Source organism: Lynx rufus, unplaced genomic scaffold (genome assembly GCF_022079265.1).
Source record: "Lynx rufus isolate CCGP_SWC_20201006 ecotype Redwood Valley unplaced genomic scaffold, mLynRuf1.p SCAF_1, whole genome shotgun sequence".
Taxonomy (NCBI): Eukaryota; Metazoa; Chordata; class Mammalia; order Carnivora; family Felidae; genus Lynx; species Lynx rufus.
In genome coordinates, this window is record NW_025814823.1 from 129,594,407 (window position 1) to 129,619,447 (window position 25,041).

Consider the following 25,041-nt stretch of genomic DNA (forward strand, 5'->3'; position numbering starts at 1 on the left):
GATGCCGAGTTGTAATATGTCTTTGTCTGTCCATGCCTGCTGCTAATCAGTAAGCCCCACAAGACAGAGCCCCTGTTTTACTCCCTTTCTGTTCCCAGTGCCTAGTTAGCATGGGGCCTGGCCCTTAGTAAGTACTCAACATGTTTTGGTGAATGAGCAGATGAATGAATGGAAACTTTCCAGAGGCATGCCATTGAACACCAGCCACTGTACAGCACCATAAAACTTACAAATTGTGTGGCAGCTGCAGCGTCCCTGGAGCAGTTGTGGGGATCAGGTTACAGCTGGGAGTCTCACAAAGCCCCAGCCACTGCGGCAGCTGACAGGTGGTCCTGGAAGTCAGGCTTGCGATGGCAGACAGGAGGCTGGGGGAGTTAGCTCAGTGCCGGCGGAATCTGAGATCAAATTGCAGGGTTGTTTAAACACCTTAGGGTTACAAATGGGCTTTCACCCTTAAAATCCCATCTGTAAATATGTAGCCTTAAACTGTCTAAATAGCCCTCTTCATGTTGTTAAATCCGGGGTTGGTAGAGGCCACTGGAAAGGCTTTTGTGGGCTCTCCAGTTGATTTCACTGAAGTTACGTTTGTGTTACAGCGAAATGTGAAACCTGGAAAATACATAAAAATGAACTTTTTGTACCACGTGCCAGCCCCCCAACTAACGTCAACCAAAATGAGTAAACTTTCTAGATATCTACCTTCTGTTCCACTTTTTACTGTGTGCCAAACATTTGGTTTTATACCCATTATATCATTAATAGTCACAACAAGTACACGAGACAGGAGCTCTTGCTCTCAGCTTCTTTATTTGGTGAGAGCTTTTGCTGATAATGTTAGAGCAGGAGAGATCTTGGGAGACCATTTAGTTCAAGCTCCTAAGTTTGAGGTGCAGAGGGCTGATGCTCTCTAAGGAAAGCGACTTGCCTGTGGTTCCACAACTGGACGACTGACCTACTGGGGCTGGAACCCAAGCCTCCTCTCTGGAATATTTCCCTTTCAGAGACATAGGAGAGTTAAGCACCCAGGTAGAAACACTGTCTCAGCCATGATCTTCAGCGCAAGGATGTTCTTGTTCCTTGTTTTTCGTTTAAGTCCAGGCAGTTCAGGGAAATGAGTCTTGAATGAGCAAAGTGGGAGCCTCTTGGAAGCCTGTTCCTGGTTGGAAACCCTTGGTCAGTTAGGACCAAGATCAGAACCATCTGCCTGCTCTGGACTCTGCTGTAGTGCTGAGGGAATTGGGTCTTTTATTTGTGTTCATTTGGATGGTTAATTATGTAAATATGTGTCTATTTAGTGCCCTAAGCATTTAAATCAGATCTAATGGTCGTATTGGTTTGCTTCCCGCACTGCCCAGTGAGGAGCAGATCATTGCCAGTAACTTCTGCACGAGGAGAATTACAAATTGTTCATGCAAACATGGTGCTCTATTTTTAATGCATTTTTATGCATTTTTTTACAGTTTTTTTAAAATTTAAAACGGGATATAGGTGGACATGCCCTTGGGACACGTCTCCTGTGGTTTTCATCCCAGGGTATATATTGAGTTTACCTTATGGGATAAATTCACTTGATATGCTCCGTGTTCCCAGGTTTCACCTTCCCTGCCTGATTCTAGGAGCTGCCAAGCCAACCCTTCAAGCCAACTCTGGGAGCTGGGCCCTGGCAGCCTGGAGGCTGGTAACCAGGGGTTGCACAATGCCCCAAACCTCGTCAGTTACCCCAACCAGTCTGGCACATTGTTTCTGGAACTTTGCCCGAGGCAGAATCCCCACCCCACCTTGGACAGCTCTGCAATTAACTAGACCATTACTTCTTTTCACTAATAGTGACCTGGATCTGGGTGTCTTATCAGTTTAATTTCCTGGGGCCACACAGCGATAGATTCTGTGGGAATCGAACAAGACAAGAAGGCAAGTCAGAGTGGAATTTTTCCCAGCCTCTCTTTTCCTTCCAAGTGTGGGTTCCCTGGCTGGGCTCTGCCTGAGCAGCCTGCAAGAATTTGGACCTGAGGGAAAGAGGAAACATTGTATTAGACGGGACTGCATGGATATTCTAGGAGAAGGTGTGCACAATAAGCACAAAGCTCTGAATGTAAGGGGCTTGTTAAAGCTTCGTATCCTTTCTGGCAACTCTGGAACTATTCTTCCCCAGCCGTCTGTTCATATTCTCTCCCTTCCCCTCTGGCAAGTACTTTCTGGCATGGAATGTACTCCGTTTTCCTATAAACAGGTCAGAACTTCTTTTCATTCTGGACATACATTTTCATGGCTAAAAATATAAACTCAAAGCACTACACTGGCATGGACTTTCTGAGGGGCGCTCTGGCAACTCCTATCAAAAACCAAAAGCCAATTACATTTCGGGGGATTTAGCCTAAGGAACCAGTCAGACTCCTACTTAGAGCTCTAAGTACAAGATGTTCATAAGAGTGTTGTTTAGGTGAAAGCAGCAGGTGGGCTCAGGCAACATCTCTTCTCCCATATGCATTTGCATTCACTGGTTTAAGAAGCTGAGCACAGGCTAAGTCAGGAGTTGAAGGGCCTCTTGAGGACAAAATAACTGAAACGTTATGGTTATTTTTGTTTTGTTTTTGAGGTTGAGACATATACAGGACGGTTTGGTGAATGCGGCCTCAGTGGAAACCGGATGGGGGGAGTGCTAAGATGAATTTTATCATATAGGAGGAGGCAAGTCAGGCAGGACCTCATCATTAGAAGTAACCAGTGGTTTGAAACACAGCATGTTAGCTGATGCCAGCCCTTGAGCCAATCCCTCTGCTAGCGACTGATCTTTTTGGTTTGCCTGGGACTGAGGAGTTCCTGGGGCCTGGGCCCCCCCATGCTGAAATCAGGAAAGTCTCAGCAAACTAGAATAGCTGGTCCCTACCTCTACCAGGGAGACGAGGTTCGTGCTCAGAGAAAGAAGTTATGTAAGAATGATAGAGCGTGTCCCTCCACACCGGACACACTGGGCTTGGAGTAGCCTTGCTACGGGACCCTACCTGAGCATGGCAAAGGTGTGTTTTCCTTCTCACTTCACAGGGGTAGTGCCAGCAATAAAGATCATCCATCTTGAAGAACAGTAATGGTAGTTTGGTTGTACCAACATTGGGAATAGTGGATTTTCAGAACACCGTGATGAGTCGGTACAACAAGAGAAACAAAACTCCAGCCTAAAGTGCCCCCCCGTGGGACTGTCCTACACGGGGTGTGTCTGTCACCCTGGCCTGGCTGGCCGTGGAAGCAGGCGATGGCAGGAATGATCCACTGACACAGGTACATACCCCTGGGGGCTCCTGGAAACATTTAAGGAGAAAGATTCTGAAAATGATGGGAATTGGGGCCTTAGCATTATTAAATTGGGGAAATTTATGTTACTGGGATTACATTTGTGTTCATTGGCTAGCAAAAAGCCTGAGACTTTCAGGTCACGTTTGTGAATGAGAAATTAAAACATGCAGTCTGATAATAGGAAATTGATGAAATAAATTATACTATTCATAGTCATTTAGAATAAAAATGTAAATATATATATTATGACAGAGACATGCAAAGAGAGTTATAATATTACTGAGTGGAATAAAATCAGTATGTAAAATATGGCCCTTTTCTATTACAGGATGTCGACATTTTTAATTTAGAGGCACATATATGGACAACCACAAGAGTCTACAAGATTAACAGTGATGGACTCTGAATTTGGGGTCACTTACATTCATTCTTGTTTCTGTTGGTATCTCTTAATTTTATAATTTTTCTAAAAGAGCATGCATAATGTATGCTACACACACACACACACACACACACACGCTTATTAAAACTATCTGCACAGTCTATATGGTTGCAGCTTCCCAAACCTTTTCATAAAAAAGGCATCGTATCAGGGCACCTGGGTGGCTCAGTCAGTTAAGTGTCTGTTGACTTCCGCTCAGGTCATGATCTCAGGGTTCATGAGTTCAAGCCCTGCGACCAGCTCTACGCTAACAGCGCTGAGCCCGGTTGAGATTCTGCCTGTCTCTCTGCCCCTCTCCCGCTCGCACTCTCTCTTTCTCAAAAATAAGTAATAAAAACATTGGGAAAAAAAAGGGGTCGTGTCTACAATTTAAGATATGTTTACATTGAATGCTGACACCTTGGCTATATTCATAAAGAACAAATCACCTTTAGGCCTGGACTAGAAACTCCGTGCAGTTTGAGGCTCAGGAGGTAAAGAGCATAGGTCTCAGTTTTCATGACCATCTGGGTTCAGGAATTGGTGGGGAAGGACTTAGAACTCCACTTTCTTTTTTGCCGGCACAGGCGTCCTCAGTGTCCGCACCTGCATGCAAAACAGGCCCTGGGAGCTGCCCAAGCTGAGGTGGCACGCGAGGAGCCCTCTCATGGGCACGTTTGCCTGAGCAGAGCACAGGCTGTGACAGGGCTCTCCGCAGACCTTCCCTGGACAGGAGCCCTCACGTCTGTCATCCCAGAGCCTGGCAAGAAACAGAGGTGAGGGGGTCCCCCCATATGTGTTCGCTGCACTCGTTACACGATTTCGACCACCGCAGGAGCCAGAAGCACTTGACAGTGCTCTGTAGCTCTGCGTTTCATGAGACGCTTTATGCAGTACGAACGCAGCGGCATTTCTTATGCTGGATTTGCCGTCTCTGTCTCTTCCCAGCCTAGAGGAGTAACCAAAGGGAGTAGCAAAGTAGCCGCTCTGGGAAGGGGCTCTGGCTGGGTGCCGCATATTGGAATGCACTGCTGATGGCCTAGACAGTAGAAATTAAAGGGCACAAAAGCTCCTCTGCTTGCGTCTGCAACACGCCTTGACTGGTGATGAGTAGAATTCAGAGGGCTTAAGAATCGCATACTTAACAGAAGCTCATCCAGACCTCTTTGGTCTGGATAATGGGCCGGAAATCAAGCTCTTGCTGAGAGTTTCTGGTTCAATCAAGTCAGAAAAGAACTTGAATCCCAATTTTTTAAATACATACAGTTTTATAATATGATTGAAGGGGTCCTTCGGCCTTCAGTTTTTACCAGCTAACCCGCATTTCTTCATTTGTCACCTAGCATCCAAAAATGCACAGGGATCTGTTCTAGAAGATTTCATTGTATCCAAGCTGTCAAGAAAGGAGCACTTATTTAAAGTACTTGGTCTGTCCATCTAAGGGTTTAAAAAATTTGTTTTAATGTTTTTATTTATTTTTGAGACAGAGACAGAGCACAAGTGGGGGAGAGACAGAGAGAGAGGGAGACACAGAATCTGAAGCAGGCTCCAGACTCTGAGCTGTCAGCACAGAGCCCGATGCAGAGCTTGAACCCCAAACCATGAGATCATGTCCTGAGCCAAAGTTAGACATGTAAGTCACTGAACCACCCAGTTGCCCCTGTCTCAAGGTTTCAAAAGAGTTCGGCTGACCTTACAAGGTGGAAATATAGAGCATTTTAAAATTGTGCCCATTGAATTCTTTAAAGTATGATACTGACTAGAGAAGCTACAAATTGGGACATAGTAATTCCTGGAACCAAAACTCTGCTCAGAAGAAAAAGAAAAGAAGAAAAAAAAGAGGAGGGAGGAGGGAGAACATTGAGAATGTCATCAACCATATAAGTAAGGGCACTTCTCTCGGAGCTTCAGGTCAATTTTCTGTCTATCGAAAGTACTAAATTATGTGAAAAGACATCTTTTATCCTATGTATAAAGGTGGGGGAGAGGGATGTAAGACATTAAGAGAAGGGCATACTAGTAATTTGAATTCTTTAAGTAATAAAAATTTCTGGAAATACCACTAAATGGAATTATGCTCTTCAGAAGGTTGGACCTCACTCAGTAGTACACTGACTTTAGAAGCTTCTTGGATTACCTGGTGAAAGAATGCAACTCGAGTTGGAGTCGGGAGTTCAGAAGTCATATACATTTAAATCTTAGCGTTTCCCTTTTTTCCCTTCAGATGTCTGAAACAACTTTAAATGGGAGCTTCAGTTCTTCATACATCCCCAAACTGCAAAATCGCCTCTAGCTGCTGAGCTCTCTCAATCTCCGTTAGACTCATGCCCATTTACTGAGGCCAAAACTGTCCACCTCTTACTGCTCTCTCTCTCTCTCTCTCTCTCTCTCTCTCTCTCTCTCTCTGTATTTTTTTTTCTATTTTTTTAAATTAGTACTTCCCTATAGGAAATACAATGAAGTCTTCTCTTGCCCTGAGGTCAGATTCAAGACTTTCAGAGTGTTAGAACAGGCAGAGATCCTAGCACTGAGCTGGTCCAACCTCTCCTTTTCACAGGCGAGGAAACTGGGGTCGGAGTAGTTAAAGAGACTTATCTACAGTCATAGAATGATTTCCTGCAAAATAAAGAACAGTATGGATTGTGTAGAATGACAGGCCTCTGAAGTTACCCAGACTGCATATGTGTCCCAGATCCACCTTTTGCCCTATGGCCCGAGGCATAACCACATAACCACAGCTTCTACGTCATATATAGGAAGGGGATAATAAAATATATATGAAGGGTTGCGATGTGGACTAAATGAGAGCTAAAAGAGTGTCTGCCCCAGGATAGACTTTCAATAAACGTCAGTTTCTTTTCTTACAAAGACAAGATACCAGAAGTCTTCAAATATTTAGGGGATTAAGATGGCCAAATGTCTCAAATTTATTTTAGGCCACATGTAAACGAGGTAGAACTTCTATTCTTAACTGACTTCTGTAATCTGTACCATTTCCTAAAACCCCTTATCTCCATAGGAACTCCTTGAAACAAAAATATTTCCACCAATGGCAGAATGCAGTACTCCTGTGCCTTCCTCTTGAAGCCTGAAAAGTGCTCTTTCTTCACATTGGGAGGGGGAAGGGACCTTCCTGACATTGGCCTATATTACTCAGGATGTAGCTCAAGATCCAGAAGATGGGCCTCCTGGTAAGATTCACATAGCAATCATAGAAAATCGGGCTCAGCACTTGGTGTAGAATCAGGAAAATTACAAGATGAATGGACCGTTGTGAATATGAAACATAGCCTGTTCTTTAAAGTGAAAAGGAAGGAAAGAAAGACCCTGGCAATTATCGCCCTGTAAACATCAGTTCCAGCTGTAATAAGTGTGTGTGTGTGTGTGTGTGTGTGTGTGTCTGTGTGTGTGTGTGTCTGTGTGTGTGTATGTGTGTGTGTGTGCGCGCACACGCGCGTGTGGTTAAGTAGCAGGAAAGTGATGATATCAGGAACAATAAGTGGCTTAGGCTTCAAAGAAACAAATCATGCCAGCACAATAGCTTTTTTTTTTTTTTGACAGAGTTATGAATAGATGGTGGGGAAATGCAAGAGATGTAATATATCTTATGTTAGTAAAGATTTGATATGTCTCAGGAAATTTTATTTGCAAAATTAGCTACAAGATCACAAAGAAAGGTTATTGATAAATTGCAAAGTATCTGGTGGTAGGAAGGTGCAGAGATGGCCGCCGGGGATGGCCTTATTTAACAGTTTCATCATTAATTTGGAAGAGGGAGTGAATCTTTCTCTGTGTTCATAAAAATTGCAGGTTATACGAAATCAGGACATGGTGTGAACACTGATCAGCCAGGGACTGACACAAAGTGGTCCCCAAAGAAGGAAGATTGGACAGAAACAAGAGGCAACGGAGAAGAGCCACATTTTTAGGTCTGTTTTGATTTACCTTTCTTGTAGTGCATAAAATGAGAATGTGATAGCCAAGTGGGGCGACATAGACATGGAGAAGAAGATGGGCAACAGAAAGGAATCTGTTCAACACACACTCGTGGGGACCCTCATTTGCTGGGGCCAGTGTGTGCCAAGTTCTGCACGTGGACTTTGTGCTGTGTGAGCAGGTACTCAGACAAGGCTCAGGGATATTAAGAATCCTTCAATAGGAGAGGAACTTAAAATTTTGCATAATCTGACCATTACTCATCAGGTATAATTTGACATAGATTTGACTTCCTTGACTTCTAGGAATTCTGTAGATTTACATTGTATCTGTAGGTCACTGGTCCACTTTGAGTTAAGCTTTGTAATAGGTATGAGGTATGGGTCAAGGCAAAATTTTTTTGCATAGGGATATCCAGCACCATTTTTTGAAAAGACTATCATTTCCTCTTGAATTGTCCTTCTTTGTCAAAAATCGGTTCTCATCCATGTGTCAGTCTACTTCTAGAATATTTGTTCTGTTCCACTGGTGTGTGTGTCCATCCTTTTGCCAGTAACTCACTTTCTTGATTACTGTAGCTATATAGTAATTCTTGAAATCACCTAATGTAAGTCCTGCAAGCTTGTTCTTCTTTTTCAAAATTGTTTAGGCTCTTCTAGTTCCTTTCTTCTTTCATATAAGTATTATAAACATATTAACATATTGGGTCAATCCATGAACACAGGGTATCTCTCCATTTCTTTAGGTTTCTTTGATTTCTCTCATCAGTAGTTTTTTTAAAGGTATGGATCCTGCACTTGGTGCTATTGTAAATGATAGTGTTTTTTTTTAAATTTCACATTCTGATTTTTTATTGCGTGTATATAAAAATACAAATGATTTTTGCATATTGACCATGTACCTCATGGCCTTGCTGAACTGACCTATTAGTTCTAAGACCTTTTTGTAGATTGTTTGGAATTTCATAACAGGCAATCATGTCATCTGTGACAGAGAATTTTATGTCTTCTTTTTCAATCTGTATGGATTTTATTTGTTTTTATTGCCTTATTGCCCTGACTAGGACTTCTAGTACAATGTTGAAGAAGAATGGTAAGAGAAGAAATTCCTGTCTGTTCCCCATCTTAGGAGCAAGGCAGTGAGTCTCCATATATGATGTTAGCTGTAGGCTCCCAGCATATGTCTTTTATCTTAAGAGAGTTCCTCTCTATTCCTAGTTTCCTGGGAGGTTTTAATCATGAATGGATGTTGGATTCTGCCAAGAAAATTTTGCATCCATTTCAAGAATCAAATAATGATTTTTTGCTTTAGATTCTCTGTTATCTTTTAGAGAAGCTAAAAGTGAAATTGTGAATTTATATCATACCACATTTCTTAATTTTATATAGAACTAAGTTTTTGTCTGATATCATATCCCTTCTACTGGAAGACCTTTTTAAAAACATTTCTTGCAGGCTACATATGATGGTAATGAATATTATGTTTTTCTTTGTCTGATAAATTCTTTATTCCTCCTTCATTTTTAGAAGATATTTTTTCCAGGGGTAGAATTCTGAATTGACAGATTTTTTTTTCCTTTTGGTCATTTCATTGTTCTTTGGATTGTATAGTTGCTGACAAGAAGTGTATTATAATTCTCATCTTTGTTTATCTATCTGTATTGTGTTCTTTTTCTCTAGCTGTCTTTAATATTTCTTCCCCTCTCCTTTGGCTTTGAGCAGTTTGGATATGATGCTGGTAGAGGGGTGTGTGTGTGTGTGTGTGTGTGTGTGTTTAGTATTTATCTTGCTTAGTCTTCTCTGAATTTCTTAAAGTTGATATTTGATACTTGTCATTGATTTTGGAAATTTTGCAGCCATTATTTCTTCTCTTTTCCTCTCTTTTCTTTCTGGGATTCTAAGTATACATACACTAGACCACTTATTTTCTGACAGCCCTGAGATGGAAAGAGGCTGTCTCTGAGGTACAGCAAAAATGGATGACCTAATGCTCAGGGTAAGGCAGCCACTGAGAAAAACCCCATATTTGTTTATTTAGCATTAGTGTTACTCTCTGTGTTTCAGTTTTTGTAGTTTATGTTGACATATCTTCAAGTTCACGGATTCTTCCTTCAGCTGTGTCGAGCCTACTGATGAGGTCTTTGAAGGCATCACTGAAGGCTCTGCTACTGTACTTTTTTCACTTAAGCATTTTTATGTGACTTTTGCTTATAGTTTTCATTTCTTTGCTGAAATTACCTATCTTATCTTGCATTTTGTCCTCCTTTCCTATTAGAGTCCTTAATATATTAATCATAGTTATATGAACTTCCGGATCTGAAAGTTCCAACATTTGCATCATATCTGGTTTGGTTCTTTTGTTTGCTTTGTCTCTTTGCAGTGTCTTGTTTACCCTTGTTTTTTTTTTTTTTCACTTGCTTCATAACTTTTTTGTTGAGAGCTGGACATCTTCTGTAGAATGGTAGAGGCTGAGAGAATTTTATGCTGAAACTGGGCATGGTTTTCTTATGCTAGTCCTTTACTCTGCAGTTTTAAATGAATCCAGTAAGGACTTGAGCTGTGTTTAGGGTTTATTGTTGCCATGGTTACCCACAATGCATCGCATGCTCCAGATGCCTCTAGTTCAGGATGGGGGCTGATTCACTATGGGGTTTTTCTCAGTGGCTGCCTTACCCTGAGCATTAGGTCATCCATTTTTGCTGCACCTCAGAGACAGTCTCTTTCCACACTATTGCAATACTCCCTACAGAAGCCCATTGTTACTTGACATGTGTTAGCTTGGTGATGTTGACAGGGGCCTCTATTGTTCAGATAATATGTCAGACTTAGATAGTCACTGGGCCCTTGTGTCTTATGGGCTTTCACTGCTTTGTCAGTCCTCCTGCCTCTGCCCTGAGTTTAGAAGATTTCGTTTTTCTTTTTTCTTCCTCAGCTACAATAGGTTTTTGACAGTGCCTCAGAGTGACCATGTTTGTTTCCCTTCTTCCCACTGTATAAGGCTTGTGTTCCATAGGGGAAGTATGCGAAGGATCATGGAGAAGGGAGCCCTCACTTTCCCACAGCCCTGCCATTCACCTTCTACAAGTATATACTCCAAAGGATGCTTTCTCATGACCCTCACCATTATGTTTTGTGAGCACATGGGTAGGTTAGTTAGAAAAGAGTGTACACGTGTGTAAAAATCTAAAGCCCCCGGCAATCCTATATTCTCTCCATTACTCACTTATAGCCCGCCTTTGTTGACCTACACTCAATCCTCACCAATTTGTTCACAATTTTAGCTAAATTCTTCTTACCATTGTCCAGGTGCATGTGTCCCAGGTAAGAAAATGGCCTCACCTCCTCTGTCTTTGTAAGCAGCTGTCATTCCTTACCTCTCTGATAGGGTAAAGAGAAGGTGTGGATTTGCCATTTGCCTGCTTTTGTGTGTGTATGTTGTTGCTGTGTTTGCTGCTGTTGTTTTTGTAAGGATGAGTGTGATACTCTTTCCAGCTTTCTGTGTCCCCAGATGGAGCAGAAAGTGTCTTTTTGCTTTTGATAAGACAACTAGAAATCTGCCGTGTGTTTGAAACCAGATCCCATTCTGTCCCCCTCATGCCTCTCCCTTTCTTGTGGCAGTGATTTTAGGGATTTGGAATTAAAGGTCCTAATGGAGAACTGAAAAATACACTCCCCTTGTAGGTAAAATGGTATCCACCTCCTATATTGATTTGAATCATTTGATATTTGCTATAGAGTCCATTTTGGATATTTTTTCATTATTCTCCTGATCATCAATAAAATCTTCAGAAATTCTCATGTGTTGAGAGAGCATATGAATTACGTTATTACACATTTATTTACCCTTGATAACACTTCACAGAAGCTTTCCTAAACCACATTTCCCATTTCCTATTTCAAAGGTATAAAGCCAACAGGCTATTCCATTATTTCAAAAAATAAAAGAAATCATTCAATTAGTAGTATGTCAGATGAAAGGGACACTTTGAATTGTGGCATTATTCTGAACGTATGAAAAGCAAAGTCTGCACCTGTCATAACTATGGGATGAGGCATGAATATTCTATACATTTCTGATTAATCAAAATCCACGCAAAAATATCAGTCAGATCAGAAGAGTCAGAATTGATTAAACCATATTTAGCTTATCTGTATTGTCCTGGTATCACACAGATTAGAATAGAAGCCAGTGTGATAGTGTGAGAACAAAAGACTTGTCAACCTGACACTATTTTAAACACAGAAACAAATGGAATCTTGCAAACCAATCCTGACTAACTAAACCTGACTCTACCTTGAAAAACATAATGGTATTTTTATGATTTTAATATGGTTATCAGCACATCCCTTCTATTCTAAGATATCTAGACACATAATCTTCAGGTATTGGGAAATAGCATCTCCAATTTGAGAATAACATGGTCTGCAGTATGCCAGCCACATACAGGAAACTACAGGGCAAACTTGTCTCTGGTGTGATTAAAAGCGCACTTGAAAGGACCTCTTTGCATGTGGAACTTTTCTGGGCAAAGGATAGAGGGCTTCTTTGTCTTCAAAGAGCTTCAAAGGATATACAGAAAAAAGCATGTGCAAACTGGAGAATCAGATGTGTGAGGTAAGGAAAGTATTAACATTTTATGCTCAGATGATGCCTAGTATCTCAAGCCCCCTACGCCTTGGCTTCTTCCCCCAAACAAAATCTGTTCATATATAAACGGGCAGAACAAAGCTCCACCTGATCCCTTCCATTGCTGTTGTGCTGGGCAGGCTGAAGGCTTTGGAATACTGGGTGGCTATGGATGGTGACTGTGGATGCAAAGGTGGACTGTAGTAGTGGGGGCCACTGCTGGGGATGATCTTCCCTGCCTGGCCTCAGAGGACCTTGCAGTGGGCAGATGTAGCCCTGGGTCTGTCCTCTACCTGACTAGAATGTATTTTGCGAAAGACTTATTCACCATGCCTTTTACTACCATATTACCCACCTGAAGATTCAATCTTACACTCCCTGAGAAGCTGGAAGATAAGTTGAGCATGCTCCCGAAGCTTTCCCTCTCCGCTCTCGGTGTCCTGAAACTCAACCCCATTGGGTCCCTACAGCCCATTTTTTGGACTAGGAGGCCTCCCTCCCTCCCGTGATCCACAGCAGCATTTCTGATGGAAGAGGCTGCTGGTCCTTCCACCCTGGTGGGCAGAGGGTGATGTGGTGAGCTCTTTCAAGAGGGCTGTGTGCATTTAAAAAAACAAAACAAAACAAAAAAAACTCCATATCTGCCAAAACCTATAAATACTTTCAATAAAGGCATTTTCTCTTTTGTTTCTAAGAAGAGAATAGCGTGGTGGGGGACAACATAAATTTTAAAGTCCACAATTTGTTCCATTCAAAACCAATTAGCAATCAGAGCGACAGTGGGCTTTTTCTGGGCTTCCCGCAGCATCAATACTACAATAGCTCTTCCCAAGCTAGCTGAGTTGAAATATTCTCACCTGACATCCCTTTTTTTTGTTGTTGTTAACCCACCCCCTCTTCCCTTTTTTGGTTTACTTTTCTTTAAATCCACAAACTGTATTCATTGGCAAGCAATGGAAAGAAGTGTGACTTGTAACATTTACAAAGGCAGGGCCAAAGCCTCTCATTTAAAACTCACTGACCACTCATACGAACACTCCTCTATTTGACTTGCAGTGAAATTCCACTTTGATAAACCCTCTGGAAGAAATAGTTTTTTACAAAGGTAAGATATTTATTTATTTATTTATTTATTGATTGATTTATTTATTTATTTACTTAAAGAGAGAGCTCATGTGATTGGGGGAGAGGGGCAGAGAGAGAGAAAGAGAGAGAGAGAATTTTCAGCAGGCTCCACACTCAGCATGAAGCCCAACACAGGGCTTGATCCCATGACCCTGGAATCATGACCTGAGCTGAAATCAAGAGTCAGGCGCTAAGCTTACTGAACCACCCAGGTGCCCCCTCAAAAGTGAGATGTTTTAGACTCAAATTTTCCTCAAATTCTCTAGATAAGAGATCCCTTTTGAAAAAACTTCTCTAATTCTAGTCCATCCTAGGTATTCATAACCCTGATACTCTAGCCAGATGAAAAGATGTTTTAATAATTTGTTCCTGTAATATCAATCAAATCTGCTCCATTACATATTCTAGAATTCGTGTCCTATTCTGAGGGGAGTATCTATGAATGGGTAGTAATGAAACTTCTACAGATTAAAAGATCAATCATTTTTAATGTTAAAACTTTTTAACATGGGTATTACTTTTTAAAACTGTCTGATCAGAGAAAGGGGAACCCTCTTCCACTGTTGGTGGGAATGCAAACTGGTGTAGTAACTCTGGAAAACAGTATGAAGTTTCCTCAAAAAGTTAAAAAAAAAAAAAGTTAAAAATAGAATTACCTTACTATAATAGCAGGGATAAATACTAGGTATTTACCCAAAGGGTCCAAAAATACTGATTTGAAGGGATAGAGGTACCCTGATGTTTATAGCAGCACTATCAACAATAGCCAAATTATGGAAAAAGCCCAAACGTCCAAAGACTGCTGAATGAATAAAGAAGATGTGGTGTATATATGCAATGGAATACTAGTCAGCCATCAAAAAGAATGAAATCTTGCCAATTGCAACAATGAGGGCAGAGCTAGAGAGTATAATGCTAAGTGAAATAAGTCAGTTGGATAAAGACAAATAACATGTGATTTCACTTATATGTGGAATTTAAGAAACAAAATAAATGAACATGGGGAATTGAGTGTGGGGAAGAGAGACAAACCATAAAACAAACTTTTAACTATAGAGAACAAACTGAGGGTTGATGGACGGGAGGTAGGCAGGGGGTTGGGTTAAATGGGTGATGGTACTACGGAGAGCACTTGTTGAGATGAGCACTGGGTGTTGTATGTAAGTGACAAATCACTCAATTCTACATCTGAACCTAATATTATACCATACGTTAAGTGACTGGAATTTAAATGAAACTTGGAAAAAAAATAAATGCCATTGACCAAAGCTAATTAGGCAGAGATGTTTTAGAGTAAGAAATCTAAGTGATTGGCAAAAAAACTGGAGGCAGGTGGGGGCAGGTGAGGAGAAAGAGGGACAAAGTGGGGATGACAATTTTGACACAAGGCATTGGTTTGCAATTTTGTGCTTTCTGCATACCAGAAGTAACGATGAAGGAAGATGGATGAACAGAAAATGTTTGTGCCAGGACTGAGAAATCATGGATGTTGAGTGACATCATGAACATAAAGTGGAGTCCAAGGGCTATGTCTTCCTATGGAAAGTTTGTAATGCTGTAGTAAGAAATGCCATTTGTTTAGTGAGTAGAGAGCTGTGCTTCAGAGACCATCAGTTTGGTTCCACACAGAAGTGAAATGTTAGCCTGTGTTTCCTATTAGCTGTTGTGGGCACTGGTGGTGATCTTCTCAGCATCCAACTCTGTTTTGTCCTGTCCCAACAGAACTTGGACTTGTTCGGGTATCCCCCAGGCTTCCACACACCCCAGGAGACATGGGAAGCTGACCCCCCACTCCACAGTTCCCAGGAGTGAGCCTGATTTAATAAGGATCATCTTGTTCCTGCAGAGGAGAGGTGAGCAAGCCTTTCCTGTGAAGGGCCAGATAGTAAACACTTTAGGCTCTGTGGTCAGACACCCCTGTGGCGACCACTCAGGCCACTGTAGTGCAAAAGCAGCTCAAACAACACATAAATGAATGGGTGTGGCTGAGTTCCAAGAAAACTTTACTTGGGAACACTAAATTGTTAATTCCTTATAGTGTTCACTTCATAAAATGGCGTTCTCTTTTTTGATTCTTTTCAACCACTTGAAAATATAAAAACCGTTTTTCAGTTAGCAGGCGGTACAAAACCAGACACTGGGTTGAATCTGGCCCGTGGGCTGTAGTCTGTTGACACTTGTTCTAGGGACCAGCACTTCTAACAGCATTTTGAGGGATAGTGGAAATGTTCTATAAGTGGCCACATGTGACTTTGAGTACTCGAAGTGTGTCTGGGGTGAATTATTGTGTTTTAATTCTATTTAATTCTAAATCATTTAAATGTAAACAATCTCCTTTGGCTAATGTAATAAGGAATCTTCATTTTGGATGTTTGCTGACAGCTTTTAGGCCTCACGCCTCTGTCTTCCCCTTGTGCCTGCATCTATGCAAGCAGATAAGAAAGCCTAGGAGCTCCTCCTTTGCAGCAATGGGAGATTCTAACCACCCAAGCCCTTGCCTGCACCCAGGAACTCTCTTACTGGTCCCACCCATGACTATAATAAAGAACCAGGCCAGCCCCCTTTCCCTGCTCTCTTGAACTATTTTGAACCTGCTTGAGAGGGCTGCTGTGCTCTCGAGAGAGACCTGAATTATATAAGCTATCAAACCTTTCATATCCTCCTGGTGTATATGTGGCATCATCAGCTTTGACATCCAAACCAAATTTCGGGTGAGGGTTCATTTGCCTCTCGAGGTGACCGTAACAGTGAGTCATTATCATGTTGGACAGCACAGGTCACAGAATACTATGGGTACAGGGTAGGTGACTCTGGAGTTGGACTACTGAGAAAACAATGAGAAGTTAGGGATGTCTGGGAAATTACTTTTTAATTTTTCGGAAATAATCCTCTTTCTTTGACTCAGTGTGAACATGGAATTCTGCAGTCCATTTGCTGCTGGCATCTGTGTTTTGCCTATAAGGGGAAGCAGCCTTAGAGAATGAAATTGATCCTGTGATGGGATAGTGAGTCTTTAATGACAGTATTAAGCTGCTGGATCAGCCCCTTCTTGAAGCTGCCACCTCCTCTCAGCTTCCAGGGATGTGATTTCTGAATCAGATTTCTGTTAGTCTGAAACAGCCTAACATATATAATTGATTCTAAGAACCACACTCCCCAACCCAATTTTAAAATCTCTAAAACTGTAATCAGTCTTACAGTCTATAGTACAGCATAGTTTATTGGGAGAATCTTCTTTCTTCTTTGCAATACATAGGATAATATTGTGTCTTAAAATGTGGTGTCTTAGATCGGATGAACTACTATAGATTTGATGACTACTTTAGGCTTTGGGATTTCTTTCTTTCTACTTCTGGCTTTTAATGCTTTAAGTAAGCTTTTGTTCTAAGATAATCTTTTCTTTAAGTTTGCAATAACCCCCAATATTATAAAGCTGTATTTTCAGGTTAGCACATCTTCAGAGCATGCCTAGTTGAACTTTAGTGCCAGGGTAAGATTTTATTACCTGAACAATACGTTCTCGTTTGTGAACTAAAGGCAATATGCAAAACATCGTCCAAAAGTGGAGAGATCATTTGGGAATATCAACTAAATTAAAAAATATTGTTAAGGGGCTGACATATTCTAGCGCTATTCAAGCACTGAATGAACTGGCCTTGGATGAAATGAAAAAGAGTGTATCTGCTTAATTGTATGCTTGATGCACTCCATTGTCCCTGCCTACTGGTGGGCAAACTTAACTGTGAATTACATTTCTGTTATTATTCGATTTTTAACATTCTCTTTGTTTTATTGCAAAAATTCAGCCTAATGCAAGCATATTATTATGGGTTTTAAGTCAAGAACCACCAAGCATTGCCATTAATTCAAATATACTGAAATCCAAAATAAATACCCACTTTCAAAAGCCAAAACTCCCAATCATGTTGAATTCTTTTATTACAAAAAGGGCCTTCTTGCCAGCCTTCCCTCTACTCCACCCCAAAACTGTATCCAAATGGGAACAAGAAACTGTAATGGAAAATAAAGTCCTATTTCATAATTTCAACAAAAAGATAAAACACCTAGAAAAATATGTGATCTATTTGCAGAAGAGTACAAAAGTTTGACATCTATAAAAGAAGTCGAATAGATTAATATAATGGTTTTGTGTTGAAAAAGAATGTCAGTCTTACACAAAATACTTAGTAGATTTATGAAATCCTCATAAAAACCCAAGATAAATGGGGAGAAGGGAGTGCAATACAGTAATTTTAAAGACGAAGGGCCAAAATAATCAAGAATATATTGAAAGTAAAGACTAATGAAAGAGAATCTGCCTTACCAGATAATGCAACTCCAATAATTAAAGCAGTGCGCTACTGACAACAGAATTGGCAGATGGATCAATGTAATGGATTTGATAGCCCAGAAATCGACCCCAGTATAGATGCGAGCTTAGTATGTATTAAAGGTGGCATCACAAATCAGTGAAAAAAGGAACCATTATTGAATAAGTGGTCCTGGAACCGATGGTTAACTATTTGGAAGAACACAGTCAAATTACCACTCTAAAATAAATTGCAGTGGGTGACCTTTGACCTATTAAATGCTAGAGGTAAATATAGAATGAGAAGTACTCTTTCAGCATAAATGAATCAGAAGAAATCGTAAGGAAAGTAAATCACAATAGAAGATGTAGCATATGTGTCTGTCTCCTCTCTTGTCCTCAGTGCCCATGAAATAGATAAGAAAGAATAGAATGAAAGAATCAAATCCTACGTAAAACAAACAAATAAAGTAAGTACCGTTACCAGAAAGTGATAAAGCTCTGGAAGATAGAAAGTAGAGAAACCATAGTCCAAAGCAACAAAGGAAAGGTCCTCCGCAGATAAGAACTATTCTCCCCAATAAAGCCCTAAAGCAGGCATTCTTGAGGATGGTCCCCCGACCAGTAGCAGAAGCTCCTGGGAACTTATTAAAAATGCAAATTCCTAAGTCTCAGTGCAGACCTACAGAGTTAGAAATTTGTGGAGTGGGTCCCGACCACCTGGATTTTAACACGCCTTCCAGGTGGTTCTGATACACATAGCATTCAAGAACTCCTTTTCTAGGAGGGCTCCTGGGTGGCTCAGTCAGTTAAGTGTCCAACTTTGGCTCAGGTCGTGATCTCACGGTTCCTGAGTTCAAGCCCCGCGTTGGGCTATGTGCTGTCAGCTCAGAGCCTGGAGTCTGCTTCAGATTCTGTGTCTCCCTCTCTCTCTGCCCCACCCCTGCTCGCACTGTCTCTCTCTGTCTCTCAAAAACAATAAACATTAAAAAAATTAAAAAAAAAAGAACTGTTCTAGGAAAACTCCATGGACAAATACAGATGTTAAAGGGATAATCAGCAGGATAATTACATAATGGTCTACATTCCTAGCAGCTGGGCCCATAGAACCCCCTCTTTACTGCCCATAACATTGAGGACAACTTTTTGTGTAGGGAAAGTGCCTAATGTCAGCGTGGGGGCAGTAGGGAAAGTGGAGCAGAGACTTAGAATTTCATACCCCCTTAATGCTAGCAGAGAGAGGAGGAAGAGATTTTTCTCCCCAGAATGATTTATATACAACATGGCTCTCTGAAGTGGTTCTTCTGACAAGGGGGACTCTTAAGAGTTGTTGTGGAGCTGAGGAAGCAGGCATGCACCCCAGACAAGTCATTGCCACCAGGTAGAAACTGAGCCTCCTCATCTGGAAGTCAAAATATCCCTCTCGCCATCTGTTCCCATCTTGTCCACTGCACTCACCTATATTCAGAACTCTTATTCATCAACAGGAAAACAAGCGTGTCATACAGCTTTGGAAAATTTGCCTTCGGCTTAGAGTAGCCATTGTTTTCTGTAGAGAGTCAGATAGTAAATGCTTTTGGCTTTGCACATCAGTTCTCTGTCCCAGCTACTCAGCTCTGCCACAGTAGCACGACAGCAGCCAGGGAGCACATGCACAGTGTGTGTGTATACAGTAGGAGTCGTTTTCCTGGCACGTATCCCACTGGGTGTTCTCTGAGCTTCCTGGATATGTGCTTTACTTTCTGACATTAATTTGGGAAGTTCTCAGTCATCATGATTTCAAATGTTTCTTCTATTCCTTTCTGTCTTCTCCTTCTGTTCCTCCCATTACTCACATTATACCCTTTGTTGATGTCTAGTTGTCTTATAGTTCCTGGCCACTCTGTTCTGGATTTTGTTGTTGTTGTTCAGTCTTTTTTCTCTTTGGTTTTCAGTTGTGGTCATTTCTGTTGAGCTATCCTAAAGCTCAGAGATTCTTTGCTCAGCCCTGTCCAGTCTCTCATCAAAGGCATTCTTCATTTCTGTTAGTGTTTTTGATCTCTGACATTTCTTTTTGGTTCTTTCCTGGAATTTCCATCTCTCTGCTCACAGTGCCCATCTGTTCTCACATGCTGTCTACTTTGCCCTGCGTATGTTAATCGTAGTGGTTTTAAATTCCTGCCTGGTCTGATGATTCCAACATCCCTGCCATTATCTGCGTCTGGTTCTAATGCTTGCTCTGTCTCCTCAATCTGTGTTTTTCACCTTTCACTATGCCTTGTAATTTTTTTCTGATGGCCAGACACAATGGGCTGGGTGAAAGAAACTGCTGTGAGTAAGCCATTAGTAATGCAGTGTAAAGTGTGGGGACAGAGAAGTGTTCTATAGTCCTATTAGCAGATCTCCGTGTTCGAGTGAGCCTATCCTGGACTGTGAACCCCACACATGTGAACCCCAGCCCCCTGCCCCTTAGGTAGGACAGTAGGGCTAGAAGGGGCCAGAGTTGGATATTTCCCTTCCTTTGGGTTAGGTTCTGGAAAAAGCCCAGCACGTGAGGCTGTGGTTAAATAGTTTCTCCTGTGGGCAGATATTGTTAAGACCAGAATGCTCTGAAGTTGTTCAAAATAGTTCCTTTTCCCCTCTCACTGGGGAGGCGTGTGGGGGTTTTGCTCTGATGTGCACTGTGAGGACCTGGTAACACTCCTGGAGGTAAAACTCTCTCAAGGGTGGGGACTCCCCCCTCCCCCCCCCCCGCAAAGACTGGATCCTTCTAGAGTTTTTCCCTCTCAGAGTTTGTCCTCGCTTAGTGCCCACCGGTTTGTCAGCTGTAGTTCAAGTTTTCCTCCTGCATGCTCCTTCCCGCAGACGCTGTGCTCTGGTGGATGGTGGTTCTGTTTGCCTGTCAGTCTCGCCACTTTTAAGGGCTGCCATTTGCCCTACAACCATACTTCTCGCATGCGTTGAAGAAAAGTTGTTGACTTCTCAGTTTGTTCAGCCCTTTACTTGTTAGGACGGAGTGGCAAGCTTCTTCCATGCAGAACTGGAAACCAGAAGTCGAAGGATGAAATCTTAAGGAATGGGCTCTCAACCTGAATTTAATGAATGGGCTTATTAATCACCTGATTTCTATTCCAGCCTACACTGGCAGTAGAGATAAAGTGGCTTTCATTGGAAACTCTGGCCGGACAACGAAATGAAGAAAACCGGGAAGCAGGGGAATAGACCAGGGCTCTCAGAGCTTAGCGGGGAGACATTACAAAAGCCACAGAAGAGATGGCAGTTTGGGGAGAGGAGGCATCCAGCTAAACGGTTCTCATGGAAACCAAGCGTACCAGTTGCATGAGAAGGAGCTGAAGGGACCAGGATGAGGGCTGCTTGATCCTGACAGGTAGCTGCTAATTAGCAATCAAAACCTAATTGAGATTAACAGCTGTTTTTCTAGTACAGTTACTAACAGGGAGGCAGAAATGGTATGAAGATCATCCAAGCTCTACAAGCTGCATTTTAACATCAGAAACTACGAGAATAGAGCAATGTGCCAAGCGAGCGGGGAGATGAAAGCGGGCCATGAACACAGAGCTGAGCTGACAGGCCAGAGAAGGCCGGATCCATAGGACCAATTAGGATGTCTACAGGGGTGCTGGAGGCAGATTAAAGGGGCAGGATGCAAACAACAATAGAGCGTCTATTCACTGGCTGGTGTGGCCGAGCGACAGCCTGGCACTCCTGGAGAGAAGGGCACATGGGCGGGCGCAGCTCTCTTAGCTATCAGCCGGGCCTCGGGTTAGGCTGGAAATTCTTTCAAATGCACTGCCTGAGCACCGTCCTAGTCCTGCATGTAGGAATATCTATTGTGTGGAGGCCCCAGTCTCCCCAAGGGGGTGAACCTGCTGACACTTCCGACAGGTAAAGCACACTGAATGGTCAGTCTCTCTCTTTGAAATCCTTTCAGTGGGTTTTCTTTTTCCAAGGCACTCTCAGCCTAGTGGCTGTGAAGGGGCTCCCTTAATTACCACTAGGAGAACTGGTGACTGCCAGGAGTATGGCGCAGGACCTAGGAGGAAGTAAAGCACTGCACACTCAATCAGCGTGGTTTAAAGCCGTTAGGCATCCTGCTGCCTTGGCCATTGGAATCTACTGGAAAGCTAGAGGAATATGACACAGCACCTACTGTATGTCCAGCGCTCATCTAAGTGCTTGACACATAGTAATTCGTGGAATCCTCACAGCACCCCTGTGAGATACTTGTGCACTGCTATCGCCCCCACTTTACAGATGAGAAAACTAAGGCAGAGAGGTTAAGGAATGTGCTCTGATTTACGCGGCTGAAAATTGTACGGGGAGGACTAGAACTTGTGGATTCTGGCTCCAGGGTCTGCACTCATAGCCACTAACCTGCAGTCTGCAGCCCAGCAATAGTGTCCTCACTTACCACCTCTCTAGAATACAGAAGTGCAGACCCTGCCCAGACCTGCTGAGTTAGAAGCTGCATTTAACAAGGTCCCCAGGTGATTCCTATGCATATTAAGGTTTAAGAAACGCTTTACTATGCTAGGCACCCTCATACAGATCTATATCTTGTATGTATAGTAGTAATTAATATTAAGAACATAAATCTCTCCTCAATCACAAGGACACACTGCAGTTAGAGTAACGCAAAAGACAGGGCGGGTAATATCCTGAACTGAATGCTTTTCTCTATCTTCATTCATTAGGTCTTGTTTCCTAAATAAGGCTTGTTTATTTTTCTTGCGACTCTCTCTGCCACAGGCCATTTTCATAGCCAGTGACTGTTTGTGTTTCAACAAATATCCCCTACATTTTGAAGTCATAATTGCCTTTTTATTACCCTTTTTCCTTCTCTTGCCTCAAATATCTCAACTCTAAAGTTTTCGCAGTGATAGGAGCTTAGTTTATTTCTAGAACAACCAATTCCTGTTGGGTTTCTCTCCGTCTGCTCCTCCTCACACTTCCTTCCATGGTTGTCCTGAAATACTGTTTATTAGGAATATACGTAGAGACTAGACCTCTCATACATTGCAGGTGGGAATGTAACATCCTTTAGCCCCTCTGGAAAATAGTTTGGCACCTTCTTATAAACGTACACATAGATTTTCCTAGGAGACCCCGCAGTCCCACTCCTGGGTGCTTAACTTAGAAAAATAAAAACTTGTGCTGTCACAAAAATGGACACCTAAATGTTTACAGCAGCTCTTTTAATAATTGCCAAAGAAAGAAAGAAAGAAAGAGAGAAAGAAACTCGGAACAACCTAAATTTCCTTCACCGAGTGAATAGGTAAACAATTGTGGTTCGTCTATATAGTGGAATACTATTCAGCAATAAAATGGAATGAACTACGGAGATACTAAACATTATGGATGGATCTTGAAAGCATTATGCTAAGTGAAAAGCCCAGACATAAAAAAAAAAAAACCATATCTTTTGTCGTTCCATTTATATGAACTTTTAGAAAAGGCAAAGCTATAGTGATAGAAAGCATTTCTGTAGTTGCCAGGGGCTGGGGGCTCGGGGACAAGGGTACAAGGAAACTTTTGGGGCTGATGAAAATGTTCTGTATTATAATCATGGTGTTGGTTACACTGCCTTATGCACTTGTCAAAACCCACTGAATTGCACATTTAAAACTTGTGAATCTTATGCATAATAAAACTGTGATGGTTAACTTTATGTGTTGACTGGAGTTGACCTCATGGTGCTTCTGTGAGGGTGTTTGTGGAGGAGGTTAACATTTGAATTGGTAGACGGAATAAAGCAGGTTGGCTTCCCTAACGTGGGTGGGCTTCATCCAATCAGTTGGAGGCCTGAATAGACCTAAAAGGCTTGACCCTCTTGCAGTGAAGAGGGAAATTTTCTTGCCTAATAACCTTGAGCTGTTGGGACATCTGTGTGTTCTGGCCTCCAGACTTGAATCAAAATATTGGCTCTTCTTGGGTCTCGAGCCTGCTGGCTTCCAGGATGGAACTGCACCATTGGTTCTCAGGGTTCTTGGGTCTTGGGATCGAGACTGAAACTCACGGTATCAGTTCTGGGTCTCCAGCTTGCCGATTGGAGACCTTGGGCTTCTCAGCCTCCATAGTCATGTGAGGCAAGGCCTTATGATGAATGAATGAATGAATGAATGAATGAATGAATGAATGAATTGGTTCTGCTTCTGTGGAGAACCCTGACTAATACAAAAGCTAAGCCACAGTAGAAGAATTAGGGATTCATTACAGGTTGATCTAAGGAAGAAGAGGGAAAGGTATCAGATCCACCTCAGCAGTTGGTGGTCATTATTTTCACCATTAATCATCAGATAATAAAAGTCTCTTTCTTTAGAGCCTGCAAATACCCAATGCTGGTAGGGCAGTTTGTTCTCTGGAATAGTCTGAGTAAATTCAATGCTTAAAGAAAACACATTATAAACATGTTTACAGTGTCCTGAGGCTTTAGAGTCTGAAATGAGTTCTATATAGATGCCATAAACTTCTTGTAATTAAAGACATGCTAAATGTTAGTTGCATTAATGCTGAAGAAATACAAATACATAGTCTGAAGCCATTGAGAGTTAGTTATCTCTTAAATCCCATTAAGAGTAAAACTTCAGTGCTGGTAGACCCAAGGCCCCATCCCTTTTGCTATCAGAAGATGCTTTTTGAAAAGCCCTCATCCTAAGATATTTCTGGAAACCCCAAGGCCATGCTTATGTGTATGCACAAAGTGGCCTGTTAGCCAGTCAGCCCTCAAGTCTACACTGTCTAGCCCAGGCCTATATTTTCACAGAGGAAACACTGTGAGTCTGTGGGCTCTCTTTGCATGGCCCCTGGCCCCAAAGTCATTCATAAGGTGGATTTGCCCCACCCCATCTTGATGATACTAAGCAAGCATCAAAATGCTTTGAAGTCAGAATTTCACTACAGCTCATACAGATTGAGAAGGAAAACACTTCTTTATTTTTTATTTATTTATTTATTTATTTTTAATTTTTTTTTTCAACGTTTATTTATTTTTGGGACAGAGAGAGACAGAGCATGAACAGGGGAGGGGCAGAGAGAGAGGGAGACACAGAATCGGAAACAGGCTCCAGGCTCTGAGCCATCAGCCCAGAGCCTGACGCGGGGCTCGAACTCACGGACTGTGAGATCGTGACCTGGCTGAAGTCGGACGCTTAACCGACTGCGCCACCCAGGCGCCCCAAACACTTCTTTATTAAATGTTTTGGGGCTCCCAAGCACAAACACTTGGGTTCAAAAACATTAGAGCTGTTAGCAAACTAGCCCTTTCAATACTCAGAGACTCTTTTCTTTCTGATGCACAGGCTGGCCTGGGTCACTTTCAATACTGGAAGGCATA

The 25,041-nt window shown here is 42.0% G+C and overlaps 1 long non-coding RNA gene across 1 annotated transcript in view; it reads left to right on the plus strand.

The window, feature by feature from the left end:
• Nucleotides 1–2,871: 2,871 nt before the first annotated feature.
• The window catches only part of LOC124517588 (uncharacterized), a 30,831-nt gene continuing 8,661 nt past the window's right edge, over nt 2,872–25,041 (plus strand). The window contains exons 1-5 of the long non-coding RNA XR_006963510.1: nt 2,872–3,276; nt 6,732–6,903; nt 7,523–7,641; nt 13,331–13,379; nt 15,122–15,252. This is a non-coding gene — a long non-coding RNA (uncharacterized LOC124517588). The remainder of the gene's footprint in view (nt 3,277–6,731; nt 6,904–7,522; nt 7,642–13,330; nt 13,380–15,121; nt 15,253–25,041) is intronic.